This window comes from Ambystoma mexicanum, chromosome 3p (assembly GCF_040938575.1).
Source record: "Ambystoma mexicanum isolate Mex_15411 chromosome 3p, UKY_AmexF1_1, whole genome shotgun sequence".
Lineage (NCBI taxonomy): Eukaryota > Metazoa > Chordata > Amphibia > Caudata > Ambystomatidae > Ambystoma > Ambystoma mexicanum.
The window spans coordinates 207986538-208000802 of record NC_090925.1 but is presented as its reverse complement, the minus strand read 5'-3'; positions in this window follow the sequence as shown (position 1 = coordinate 208000802).

The window sequence follows — 14265 nt, the reverse complement described above, 5'->3', positions numbered from 1 at the left end:
TGGCTACCTCAGGAATCGAGCGAAAGAAATAACTGGAGACCTCAGAGAACCCGAAGACGACCACCGCGTCTTATTGAAGAGATGCCCTGATCATGACCTTAATGTTTAGTATCGGGGGGGTGTGATGTCGTCATATGACTCCCTAGTCACATGGCAAGGAACACGGGGCAGCCGGAAGGGGAGGGACGGGATAGGACGTGGGGTTCGACAGTTCGGATATCGTGTGATAGAATAAAGGACGTGTTAACTGAAGGCTCCGTGTCTGTGCCTCATTTCGAAGAGTGACGTTTTGTACATCTCGACATAGGGAACCCCCCTAACAGGCAGGCCCACACAGTATCCACCACAATCTTAATACCCTTTGCTGCTAGTTTGTGTGCGACCTCGCCCCAAAAACACTCAATAACCGGGCATGACCAGAACATATGCACCATGCCCGCATTCTCCTCATTGCACTTAGGGCATGCCTGCCGTCCTGCATTTTTGAACTTGGCTATCCTTTGGGGTGTCAAGTACGCCCTATGAGTAATATACAATTGCATCTGTTTAAGTCTTGAATTTCTAGACACTTTCTTGTGATACCCCTGGACTCGTTTCCACATCCCATCCTCCATCGGAATGCCCACTTCTTCTTCCCATTCCAGTCTCAGTTGCACCAGCTCCTTTCCCACTTTGGACATCATCATCTCGTATATTCTAGGTATCTTGTGTCCCCCTTCTGCTATATCATATATTATGTCTATAGTAACATCTGGTTCTTCCTCAAGCACCAATTCGGACCACGTTCTCTTGAGCTTCCGCACCAGTCTATGGTACATGATATACTGGCCAGCGTGCAACCCAGTTTCCGCCCCCAGCACCCCAAAATCTGTTATGGCCCCTTCCTGCCAAATATCCCCCAATGTCACTATCCCAGCCGGCTTCCAGTGATTTCTAATTATCATCCTGAGCTGCTCTTCTCCACCCGCCAGTGCAACTAGTGGTACCTGAGGGGAGCACGGGCATGGGTTTCCCATCAGTTGTCACGCTCTTCGCCACATCTTCCATCCTAGCACCAACATCTTGGGGCGCCCATCCATTACAGCCTGGGGCAACCACATTATCTCTTTCAGGTAAAATGGGATACAGTCCCGTCGGAACAACCTGGTGTCGGTGAGCGGTCCGAGAGAACCCTTGCTTTATATTCGATTTGCATGATTTCTGTCAGCATCTCTGGAGTGGTGAAGACATAGTCCAGCCTCGTGTGCAGTTGCTCCAGGGTAGAATAATGCAAATACTGCTTCTCTTGAGGATGGTGCACCATCCATACATCTTCTAACCCAAAATCATTCAGCAGCTTCTGTAACACCTTGGCCGATGGGGCAGGCCTATCCGGTTTCCCGCCTGACCTGTCCACCCTAGGGTTTAATACACAATTAAAGCCCCCCCACCAAATCACTGCACCCCCCGCACACATGCTACGATTGTGACACAACTTTTTAAAATATGCTGCAGTATTTTGGTTCTGGGCATACGTGTTTACTACAATATTTCCCTATTTTCCACCAGTCCCTTCACCACAACCATCCTCCCGTCCATCTCCACCAGCGTCTGCAACAGCTGAAATGGGACATGTGGCGCCACCCAGATGATCACTCCCCTGGCATAAGCCGAATATGGTGAACCCACCACCGTTCCCTTCCATTTCCTCTTAATCATTTCCATCTTATCTCGCGTCAGGTGCGTCTCTTGCAACAAGGCAATATCTATTTTCTGTCTCCGTAAGTATAGCATAACCTTATTCCTCTTCAGATAACTATTCAGCCCCCTGACGTTCCAAGTGATTATTTTAAGATCCCCCATGGCATGACTGAGTCCCTCTCCTCCTCCCACCCATGCAGTTCAACTTTAGTTCCTTAACTCTTCTGTGAAGGTTCATATACTCCCCTCAACTATATAGACAACAAGCCCTCCCGCCTCCCTCCCTCCCACCTCCCTCCCCTTCCCCAACAACACCCTCCCCAACTGTTGCCCAGCTCCATCCCTGGATCTCAGGCACCCCCGCATCTAGCCCTTTCTGGCAAAAGCCTATACTCGCGGCACAGCAGGGTGAAGTCGCCCTAATGGCCGCTTTATTCCTAATTCTCAGGGGTAGGTTGCTTCCATCCCTTTGCTCCTATTTCCAATTTGCTATGCTTAATGCTAGTGCTACCCAGCTCACTCATGCATTTTATTCACTATATTCCAGTCCAACAAGGTCGTAAAGTCCAAAGGCTACAAAATACCGATCAAATGTCCTCTTGTGTCATACCAGGACCCCCCCCCACTTATCCCCTCAGCGTTCATGATACAGACTCCTCACTTGTCGTGTTCCTGGTGGTCCTGCTCCCCCTCCTGCTCCAGACAGCCCTGCAAGTCCAACCATGACGCCGCTTCCTCTGGAGTATCAAAGAAAAGCGCTCTGCTTTTGTGCAAAACTTTTAGCTTTGCAGGGTACAGAAGCATATACTTGATGCCAGCTGTGCGCAGCCTCCTCTTGACAGCCACATAGCTATACCTCTGCCTCTGCACCAGCATCGTGTAGTCAGGGTACGCCGTGATGTTGGTGGATGCTCTCTCTATCGTTCCGCCCTTACGAAAATACTCCAGGATCTTCTCCCTATCTTTATAGTTCAGAATCTTCACAATTATCGGCCGCGGCCGGGCCCCAGACAGTGGTTTCCTCATCAGGGCCCGATGTGCATGTTCAACTGTGAACCCTTACGAGAGCTTGTCTGCCCCTATCTCCTGCAGGATCATGTTCTCCACATAGTCCGTGGGGTCTTGGCCCTCTTCTCCCTCTGGCAGGCCAACCACCCAAATGTTATTCCTTCTCGCCCTTCCTTCCGCTTCTTCCATTTGATTTTCGAGGTTAGCAACCTGCTGTTTTAGCACATGGACCTCCTTCGCATTATTTGCACTGACATCTGTGTTGGTCTTCACCGCGCTTTCCAGGCCACTTGTCCTTTCTGCCAGCACCCTAACATCTTGTCTCAGTAGAGTGACTTCAATTCCTACAGCATCTATTTTGTTCTCCAGGGCCGTCCGTAGATCCGCCATTGCTGTACCCCATTTTGTGCTCAGTTCTGTTATGGCTGCTAGGACCTGATGGTTATCTTCTTCTGTGGCGCCGTCCATGGAGGCCGCCACCACGCTTTGTGCCGGGGTTCAGGGAGTCCGCTGTGCCTTTGCAAAGATCTCCATTGTGGGTTGTTTACTCTTGGCTCTCGCTCCATTCACTGACATCGTGCAATCCTTCCTGTGTGTCTGGTTCCAGCTATTCAGTGTTGTTGTGGCTCCCCCAGGTCAGTCAGGCACTGGAGCGCCCTCTTCAGTAGGCTGCGTCGCTCTATGGAACGTGAAGTCGCGTTTTAAGTGGACTGTGTCCTCCCACGTCTCTCCTCTGACTACTGTTGTCAATGCACCATCAGCGTGGCCCTGGAGGCCAGTAAGCACGCCTTGCCCGCCACTACCACAGTGTCTCAGATCTCCGAGGAATTCAGTGCTTATGTCCACTTTGAAGGGAAACCTCCTCGAGGTATTACTTACTTCTTGTATTATTGTCCTCTAGCAACTGCCCAGGCCAAGCCAGGTTCCAACCCCTTTTTCTGTTTTACTGCCAGTCATCGCACTTTGTTGAGCCGCTCCTTCAACCGTATGCTCTCACATCTTCATGAGTCCCCTCCGGTCTAGCCATGCCGCCATCCTACCTTCGTTATCCTCGTTGCTGCAAGTCACAGATCCTTCAGCAAAGTACCAGATCTGTCAAGCGCCTGGGTCAATCAGCCCAAAGGCGCTCACTTGTTAACACACTTTCTTTTATGCGCCTGGTGACATGCAGGTTTTGAGGGGTTTTAGGTGTGCTCTTGTTATGCTGCACACCCTGACTTGTCAGCCATCATTTTGTCTTTGTTATCTCCACTCTGCCGGGTCGGGGGTGCGGTAGCGCTTTACTCCCTGAGCCGCTTTCAGACCGCAGGGTCACTTTTATACAACTGTGCTCTGCCTGCATTGCGCCATGGACTCCCCCCGGTCATAGTCCTAGGATACACTTTTGAGGGGGATCTGTCCACGCACTGCGCCTTACACGGCTCACCTTTACGTTCGTGAGCACTTGCTAGCCAGCCAGCCTACTCCCGCCCCATGCAGCGGCAGTCCGTTAGTGTGCTAGTCGTGGTCCGTAGGGCCGGTTGGTCTACCGGGGACCCTGAGGCAGTCAGCGCTGCATGCGACACCCTGTTGCAGGAGCTTACGCTCCGCTCCTCGGATTACGCCAGTAACTTATTCGCCGAGGCGGTCCTTTGTTCTCCAGGGCCCCAGCCGTCATTCTTCACCTTCGGCGATTCCGCACTGTGCAATTACAAATCCCTTGTCCCTGTTCCTGTACGCCATCGCCACACGACTCGATTGTGTTAAACTGTTGGGGCTCTTCGTGCTGCGTGAAGGGGATTAACATCCATTTGCACACAATGCGCCCTTCCAGTTCGCCGCCGTTCTCAGCTATGTTTTCAGAGGGCTCCCGTTCGATGCAGCCACTCGCTTTAAAAAGTGTATTATTCTGTATAATTGCACTTGCTTTCCGCTACTGCAGCCATTCACTGGCGCCGGCTGCTTCTTCCCAGGGGTGAGCCCCTCAGAATCTCTTTGTTTCAGATCGCCGCCATTTTAGTATCCATCTTGCGGCTGGCTCTGGAATACAAAATATCCATTCTGCTGTTATGTTGCTTCAAACGTTCCGCCAGCTCGCTCAAACTCTGCCCAGCATATTCACACGTCTTTTCATGAGTTTTGGAGTTGCTATCAGCCAAAATGATGCCTGTTTTTGGGATCTGGCCTATGCCCAATAGTGAAGTTCAATGCCTGCAGACTCATGAACCACCTCAGCCACATTCTCTCCCTCTACATCCAACAACCACTTCAAAGGCTTAGGTGGAGCATATACAGTGAAGTGAGTCCCATGGAGGTAGGACCTCAACTTCCTAAGGCACCATACAATGGAAAAACAACTCTTCTCCACCTGGGGTCAACTGAGTTCTCCACTCCTAAACTATTAGCTGATTAGACCTATAGGATATTCCTCACCTTTGTCATGAAGCTGTGAACGTTTACCAACTATCCCAATGTCATAGGCATCTGTCTGCACCAAGAAAGGTCTCTTCCAATCAGGTGCCCTTAAGCCAGGGGCCTGACCTAAGAATTCTTTCAGGCCAGTGAGGGCCTTCTCACCGCCAGGAGTCCATAAGAACTCTTTAGGTCCCCTATGAGTAGTGAGGGCAGTCAGAGGGACAGCTATATTGCTATAGGCTGCCACTTTGCTCCTGTATTTCCCAGTGAGACCCAGGAAAATCCTTACTTGGGCTTGGGTAGTGGGGGTTGCCCAGTTCTGTACATGGAATACTTCACTGACAAGAGGTTGCATATTGTCCCTACATACACCAACTTCATGCATGAGGAAGGCCAATGGCTCCTGTTCGGTTTGACACTTGGATGTCTTCCTGAACAAGTTGGCCTGATGAAGGTCCTGACACCCAGTCTCTTGAGTCAGACCCAGTTCCTTCCAAGTAGGGGTTGAATCTGCCATGTCATCCAGACATGTATTGCTAAGATCCATTTTCCCATTCAGAACAGGGGCTGAACTCATTTGACGGGTGTCAGTTGCAGCCACCAATCCAGAAGTCCATATACTGAAGTAAGGCTATGAAAAGGCCAAAACTGTTGTCTCCTCCTCAGCACAGACTGCAAGGGGTATGTTGTCATACCCTGCAGAGAGGTCATAACAGCATCTGTACTTTTCAGTACAGAGCTGATCCACTAAGGTGTTACCTCTTAGTGAAGAGTGTGCTTCTGTCTTGGGGACAGTCCACAGAGCTCTCCATATAGCGTGTCCATATAGGATCCAAAACTGGCTTTACCTGTATATCCCTCCAGTTCCTCAGAACTGAACTCTTGACAGCTAGAATACTCATACACTCTTTGTTCCAGCACAGGGTGGACCTCACACCAACTGTCAGAACGTTCTCTTGGTTCTGAGCCACCACAATACCCAATCTTGATGTGTTCACTTATTCCCAGAATACAGTCTGGTTTACACCATCCTGTTATAAAGGGTGTCAGTGACATCAAGGGGGCTGATTGCCTCAGCTCAGCAACCTCTCTGCCACCTTGCTGATGTGGGTTCAGGTGAGGAGTCACTAGGCCATCCTCACTGGAGCCATTAGCAGGACTGCTGAAGCACCTGCAGGGAGAGACACTGATGTCACTGGATCCCTTCCTGTAGTCACAGGCAGGACTCCCATTCTATCTCTCAAGATAGAATCCTTCATACTATTCATAGGAAACATTATGGTAACCTGGACAGGCCTGCCAAGGCCTTCTGAATAGTTTACCTTGCCAAGCTGTGAAAGGTGGCAAGGCTCAGACCACTGGCAGGTGGTCAGGGATTTACAGAACAAGCTTGACAGGAGAATGTCCCACATCCTTCTCTGGGGCTCACTGAGAGCGCCTATCAAACTAACGAGAGATCTGACAGATCTCTCTCTCAGACCATCCTGTGGATCACAGCTCAGTGACACTTGACAGGTCACTTCACCATCCCTCCAATGGGTCGGACAACTACTGAGCACAAGCAGAGGGGCTACCACTGTGGCTGTCATGCAGTAGGGTGTCAATGCCTGACTTGGTAGTCATTCCCTGTGAGGTTGGCACAAGGGCATATGGGATTAGGATCAGCAATTACCATTTGCAACCTATTCCCTGAAGTCTCCACAGTCAAAGGGCTAATAAAATTAGGCCTTGTCTCTGGTAGCAATGAGTCCACTCCTAAAAACTGTGGAGTAATTGAGTTTCTGTTTCACTCCTGTAAACCTGGTGACAGAGAGTGAGACTCCTACATTGGTTTTCCTCTGGGACCCTGTTAAGATGGATTTCTTAACTGTGGCCTGGTGGGCAGAGGTTCAGAAGGCCAGCCTAGTTTCTTGGAACAGAGTAACCTTCTGGACAAGCCAGACCAATCAAGGTAGCTATGGCGGCGGTCAAGACTAGGTCTCAGGAGGGATGAGGGTGATCGAAAGCCCACAATGAGCACACACAGTAAACAACACCACAAATTACTCTCAGTCAGGTGTAATTGTAATTGTAATGGGTTACCTAGAGGTTTCTAAGCGCACACCCGAGGATCGAACCTTTGTTGCTCTGCCTCATCTTGCATTCAAGACGATCACGTTGCCCCTGAGCTATCCTCCCGAGTCTATATATCAAAAATACATATACATTTATTAAAGGCCTTTTAAATCAAACACAAAGATGAAACTCCAGTAATATTAACAATTCTAACACAACCATATACTAGGGAACATATTTATATTAACTGTTGTACTAAAGTGTCACACCCCTGAGTATCTCGCAACTCCTTCCTAGCCACGGAAGCCAAATGAAGTTCACCCCTCCCACCTTGGTTGGCACGGGTCTCCTGAATGTTCAATACACAGGCAACTCGAGGCAGACGAAGGGGGAAGAGGGTTAGGGAGAAGTTGTGGATAGGTGGGGGGTGTTTAGGGTAACAAGAAAAAGGTTTAGGATTCTTGAATGGGATATGTATGGGGAAGAACAGGAACAGTCTTACATAGTATAAACACACAATCTTGTATTTGAAAACCACCTCCTGTACTTGATCCTGACTGTGGTCAACACCCTTCTTGATTAGGATATTGCCCCTGGAAAACTTGTATCACACACACTCATATTCCTAACTCGCGACTAACAGAGCACATGATGTACTAACAGGATTTCTCCTGATACCAGCATTAGTACACAAAATAAACTTAACTTTTGCATGTGAGTATAGCACCCCTGAATTTTCAGATACCTCTAGCCTACCACTTGGCAGAGGTGTTTTCACGTGAATGCCTCCTGACCCACAAGGAATACACATATTACTTCTTGTTAAGAGAGTTTTGACAAGACCAAGCGGCCACAAACAACACATAACGTCCCTCACTTTCAACACAGATAAAACGTTCAAGGAAGTCTGAGAAATCCGCTTCACATAATGGGCACCTGCGTATGAACCAGTTTGTGAAGGAACATTGCAGCGAGAAACACACGCGGCTGCACAAAACACACCGGCCCCTGCATGCCGGTAATCAGCACCGTGTGGCCGACAAAAACTTGCTTTATATGTCCAGAAGGTGAACGCGTGCAGAGAAATCACACGTGGCGAACACAATGAAACCGGGGTATCGTGTGCCGGCAATTAGCATAATTCATATGCCCCCAGAACATTTAACAAGTGTCCCTCACACCCAGGCACTTAACTGAGGCCTGGGGGGGCCCGACGGCACCACGCCAGGCAATGCTGCTCATAGCGTTGAGCGGTCACACCTCCATCTGTCTGTTTCAACCTCCTACAAATGCAATCACTGCTGCAGCCCAGCTCCAAACCTCCGCCACCAGCTTCCCTCCGGCCCCTGCCTACAATCCAACAATCAACAACACTAGGCACGGGCCGGGGAGGGTTTAAATAATCTGCGCTCCAGTGCGCACGCACTGGTCACCATTTTCCATAGCCTCATGGGAATTTAAGTCTTCAGGTCCATCAAGCCCGCGAATGAAGTCCTTAGCGTCCTGGAGCCAGCAAACCCTTATTTCTGACATTACCCCCTCCTCTAGGGCCCTTCCCAGGACCGGCTTACCCGGAAATGACCGGTGAAAAAGTCTTACCAAACGATCTGCCTGAACTGCTTCCGAACATTCCCAAGAATCATCTTCTGACCCACAACCCAACCATGACAGTAGATACCAAAGTTTCTTGCCACGCCATTTGGAATCCAAAATGCATCGCACTTCAAATTCTTCTTGACCATCCCGCAGCATGCTCAGAGCCATGTGTCCTCACACCAGGAGCTGTGGGTTTAACCAGAGAGACGTGAAACACAGGATGGATCCTCATATGTGAAGGCAGACGCAATGCACTGCAGTGTTCAGGCACACATCGCACTATCATATAGGGCCCAATGAAACAGGGCAAAAATGTTCGAGATCCAAACAGCTTGATGTTTTGAGTGGATACCCACACCTGATCCCCCACCACATACTTGGGACTAAATCGCCTCTTTCTTTTTTTAGCTTTGTACAAATTTTGGCGTGCCTTCTCGCTTATTGCGAGAAGCTCCTGTGTGCATTCAGTCACTGATGGAATCTTATTGAATTCTGGTACCCCCTCGGGCAACATTTTACAGTTTTGTCCATACAAGCAGAAATGAGACATTCCCAAGGAGTCATGTTTGGCGTTGTTATAGCCAAATTCTGCCAACCATAAGGACCAGACCCATGAGGCCTAATGCTCTGCCAAGAAACACCTCAGATATTGTTCCATAGTCTCATTAGCTCTCTCCATCTGGCCATCCGTCTGGGGATGTTAACTGGTGGAGATGGAGCAAGAAATGCCGAGCAATTTGCAGAAAGCACGCCAAAACCGGGAGGTAAACTGAGAACCACAATCTGATACAATGGTTCTCGGTAACCCATGCAACTTCACCACATGCTGCAACAGGAACAAAATGAGCCTGTTTAGTTAAATAATCCACTACCACCAGGAGCGTATCAAAGTCTCCATCTCGTGGTAACTCAGTAACAAAGTCAATTCACAAAAACTCCCATGGCTCTTTGGGCGTGGGTAATGGTTGTAACACCTCTGCCTTCCTCAAGCGGTCCACCTTAGACTCCTGTACATCTGCGGCCCAGCCTTCCCACCACAAATACTGCTTTACCAAATCACGAGTCTTCATGACACCAGTATGACCTGCCATGGGGGAATTATGGCACCAAAACAAAGCCTTCTCTCAGTGGGAAGAAACAATTTCCCTTCCTGATAAGGTAACCCCACCCGAATGACTCTGGCACCGCCCTCCAATCCAGCAAATCGGGGCCCCAAAATCGCACAAGACAGTATACGCTACCTAGGGATAATAATAAGAAGACAACTTTGCAATCCATATCAAGCCAATTACAAATCGCTCTGGGCCAAGATTCAGCAAGACTTAGACAGCTGGGGGAAACTGAAACTCGCCTGGGTGGGGAGGTTAACCTCCATAAAAATGAAGGTTCTACCACGGCCCCTCTTCCTCTTTCAATCACTTCCCGTTGACCTCCCAGACTTGTTCCTTGTCACAGCTAAAAGCGCCCTTTTGACCTTCCTCTGGGAGAGGAAGAGGCCTCGTATTGCTTTCAGCACACTAATTCTCCCAAAGGAAAAAGGGGGCCTGGCGTACCCTGACCTCTACGAATACTACAAAGCGTCACAATCTCGAATCCTGGAAGACCACATCCGAGAGTCGAAAAAAACAAACAATGGGTTCTCCGAGAAAATAGTCTCTTCACCCTAGTGATGTTGGGAGAATGGCTGTGGGCTCCCCCCAGTCCATCCCGCGTAAGGAACGAGAACACCCAGTTTTAGAGGTGCTGTGGCCCATATGGAACAAAAAGAACCCTAGCATGGCCCGCATTACAAACTGGCCTTCCCCATTTAGTTGCATCTGGGGCCCCCCATCAGAGACTCGATTATGGACCCAATTCGCCTTCAACCACAATACGAACAAGGCCTAATTAGAGCTGGCCAAATGTGGAAAGATAGGGCTTTCCTAACCAAGGAAGAACTAGAAAATGCACAGCAAGGGTTAGCAATTAAGCCACTCCCATATTTGCAACTAAAAGGGGTCCTCACAGACTCAAAATGGAAAGGGCAGTTGCAACGCCTCCTCACCACCTTTGAAAACATATTAAACACCCACCAAGGAACGAAAGTTCTTATTACAAAGATATATAGAGCCTTCTTAGACAGGGGCCACCTACCCTCACCACACAAAAATAAAATGGGATGAGGCCCTTGGATGGGAAGACAACCATGAGGGATGGGAAGCAATACATAGAGTGGTCTAGAAATCATTCATCACAGTGCAATACAAAATGCACAATTGCAGAATCCTAACACAATGGCACTTAACCCCCCAACGCTTGGCCAAGATGTATGCAGGCATCTCCCCCTACTGTTGGAGGGGGTGCCCACAAATAAGCACCTAGTGGCATCAGTGGTTGAGCTGCCCACACATACAAACATATTGGAAGGAAATCCTGGGGTGCATCCACCAGATAGAGGGCATTCACAGGGAACTCACTCCTCTCTTAGTGCTATTTGGGGTCGAACAAGTAGAGAGCAGTACCTAGTCCTCCTCAACGTGCCCAGGAATCTGCATCTAGCTGCACGCGTATGCGTAACAATAAAATGGAAAGCAGGCTTGCTCCCCACTAAAACAGAATGGCTGTGCAAAGCAAAAGAGATCTACGAGATGGAAAATCTCACAGCACTACTCATGGAATCTCAAACACACATCGACACTCAATGGCTCCCCTTCCTAGAATTCTTTAGAGGAGCAAATACTAAGCCCTGACACGTCTTGCTACCCCTGGGAGCTACAACGGGCTGGACACTGCCAACTAGCGCTACATGATACAGGGCCGTCTCAGTGCTTGTCAAACTATGCCCTGCCTCCAGTAGCTCCACAACTTCCTCTGTTGTTATCCATCTCCCCATGCGATTGGGTCTGTCTTCCTCATAATCTACACCAAATGGAAAAACACTGCAAGCCTCTAATTCGAGCCGAATCATCCAGCTACCTGAACTGTTTAGACCTGGAAGGGCGGGGGGTAAAAAGGGGGACACACGAGGGGGGAGGGTTCTATTGTTTTCAAAATTGTTCTGTTTTGGAAAATTGTAAACCCTTACCTTGTCGATCGCAGGCAGAATTGATTACATCAAAGAATACAGCACTGTATATGTTATAATCTAGTTGATCACAATAAAAATATATTTCCAGAAACCTCCAGCAAACTCTTGATATTCCTCCGGCAAAGTAGTAACCACTGCTCCAATCCTAGCCTGATGATCCACCCCTTCCACCAGGAACATAGTACGACCCCCACTGCCAGTTAAATGGGATCTACACTGCTCACTCCCTCTTTCCTTCCAGTCAATATTTGGGTTATGTGTCACAAGCCAAGGCATCCCCAAAATCACCCCAAATTGGGGAGCCGCAATCAAATCAAAAGTAATTGTTTCCTCATGCCCCTCTCCACACTACATGCTTATCTCCTGGGTCTGAGTGGTAATGAGACCATATGTTAAACATGAACCATCCACTGTCTGTACCAACTCACTCTCCTTCTTGATTTGGGTGGGAAGTCCCAACCTTGTCGCTAGTGCAATAACGATGAAATTCCCCGTAGCCCCTGAATCCACCATTGCTGATACCATTTCCCTACTATTGGCAAAAATCAATGTCACTAAAAGGTAGATATGGGGAGCCTTGACCTGCATGGTATTTGCTGCTGCCAACGGGAACTCTGCCTCCCTAAGGCTCAGTGTAGTCATTCCCCCACTTACCGACCCCCTTCTTTTCCCATCTGTACCCTTTTCTTCTCCCCAACTCGTGCTGGGGTATTAGGGCAATTCCGAATGGAGTGCCCTGATCTCCCACAATAAAGCCACAAGTTCTGTGATCTCCTTTTTTCCTTTTCTTCTGCTGACCGGGGTCCTCGTACACTTCCAATCTGCATAGGCTCACCTTGCTCCCCCCCCGAAAGTCCTCCTGCCTCCCTACTCCTATCGAGACGGACAAATGGCATTCCATCAGTCCTCCTCCTTTCCCCTTTGCGCTCACATAATCGATGATCCAACCGTAGGACCATTCAATCAAAGCACTATAAGACTAAGGTTGTGGTTCCACATGGACTGTTGCATCCTTTAGTTCATCCTTTAATCCCTAATAAAACAGAACCGCTTGTTTCGGTTCTGGCCAAGCAGTCTCCACCACTAAGCGATTAAATTGTGTTACATAAGTTACTAAATCCTTAGTCCCCTGTCTCAGGGCCAATAACTTTATCTTGGGCCAGAGACACATTGTGCTGATCAAATAGGTGAGCAAATTCTGCCAAAAACCCTGCCCAATCATATAATATAGGGTCATCCTTCTGTACTAGTGGAATAGCCCAAGCTGCAGCATCCCCTGATAAGTAAGAAATGACAAATGCTGTTCAAGCTTGAGCAGATTCAAAAGCCGCAGGCTTGCACAAAAAGTGTAACTTAAATTGTGTCAAAAAGGTGGAAAACATCTGAGGATCCCCAACAAATCTCTCAGGTGCTGCCAAGGGAACCCCTATGTTGAACTACAACAGTATTTGCTCGACCAGATGTCCCTGTCATGGATGCTGCCGCATCCTCCTGAAGTGTCGTACCTTGTGCTATTAAACCACCAACTTGCATCTTCCATGTGGTGGTCTCTTGTCTTAACTGGATCAATTCTGCCTGAATATCCTGCACTGCCTTAAGCACCTCTGTTAAGGGTTGAGGGGACTCCATAAGACTTGGGTGGCGTTAATATCCCACAATGGGGTGTTGGTGATTACGTCACACCCCTGGAGTATGTCGCAACTCCTTCCTAGCCACGGAAGAAAAAAATGAAGTTCACCTCTCCCTCCTTGGTTGGCACGTCTCTCCTGAATGTTCAATACACAGGTAAATCGAGGCAGCCGAAGGGGGGAAGAGGGTTAGGGAGAAGTTGTAGATAGATACAGGGTATTTAGGGTAATGAGAAAAAGGGTTAGGATTCTTGAATGGGATAGGTATGGGGAACAACAGGAAAAATCTTACATAGTATAAGCACACAATCTTGTACTTGAAAACCACCTCCTGTACTTGATCCTGACCGTGGTCAATATACCCTTCTTGATTAGGATATTGCCCCTGGAAAACTTGTATCACACACACACTCATATTCCTAACCAGCGACTAACAGAAGCACATGATGTACTAACAGGATTTCTCCTGATACCAGCATTAGCACACAACATAAACATAACATACACTTTTGCATGTGAGTATGGCACCCCTGAATGTTCAGATACCTCTAGCCTACCACTTGGCAGAGGTGTTTTCACGTGAATGCCTCCTGACCCCACAACAAGAAATACAGTTTTGACAAGAGCAAGCAGCCACAAACAACACATAGCGTCCCTCACTTTCAGTTCCAAACACGGAAAAAACGCTCAAGGAAGTCTGAGAAGTCTGTTCCACACAATGGGCACCTGTGTATGAACCAGTTTGTGAAGGAACATTGCAGCGAGAAACACACACAGCTGCACAAAACACACCGTCACCTGCGTGCCGATAATTAGCATGTGTGGCTGACAAAGACT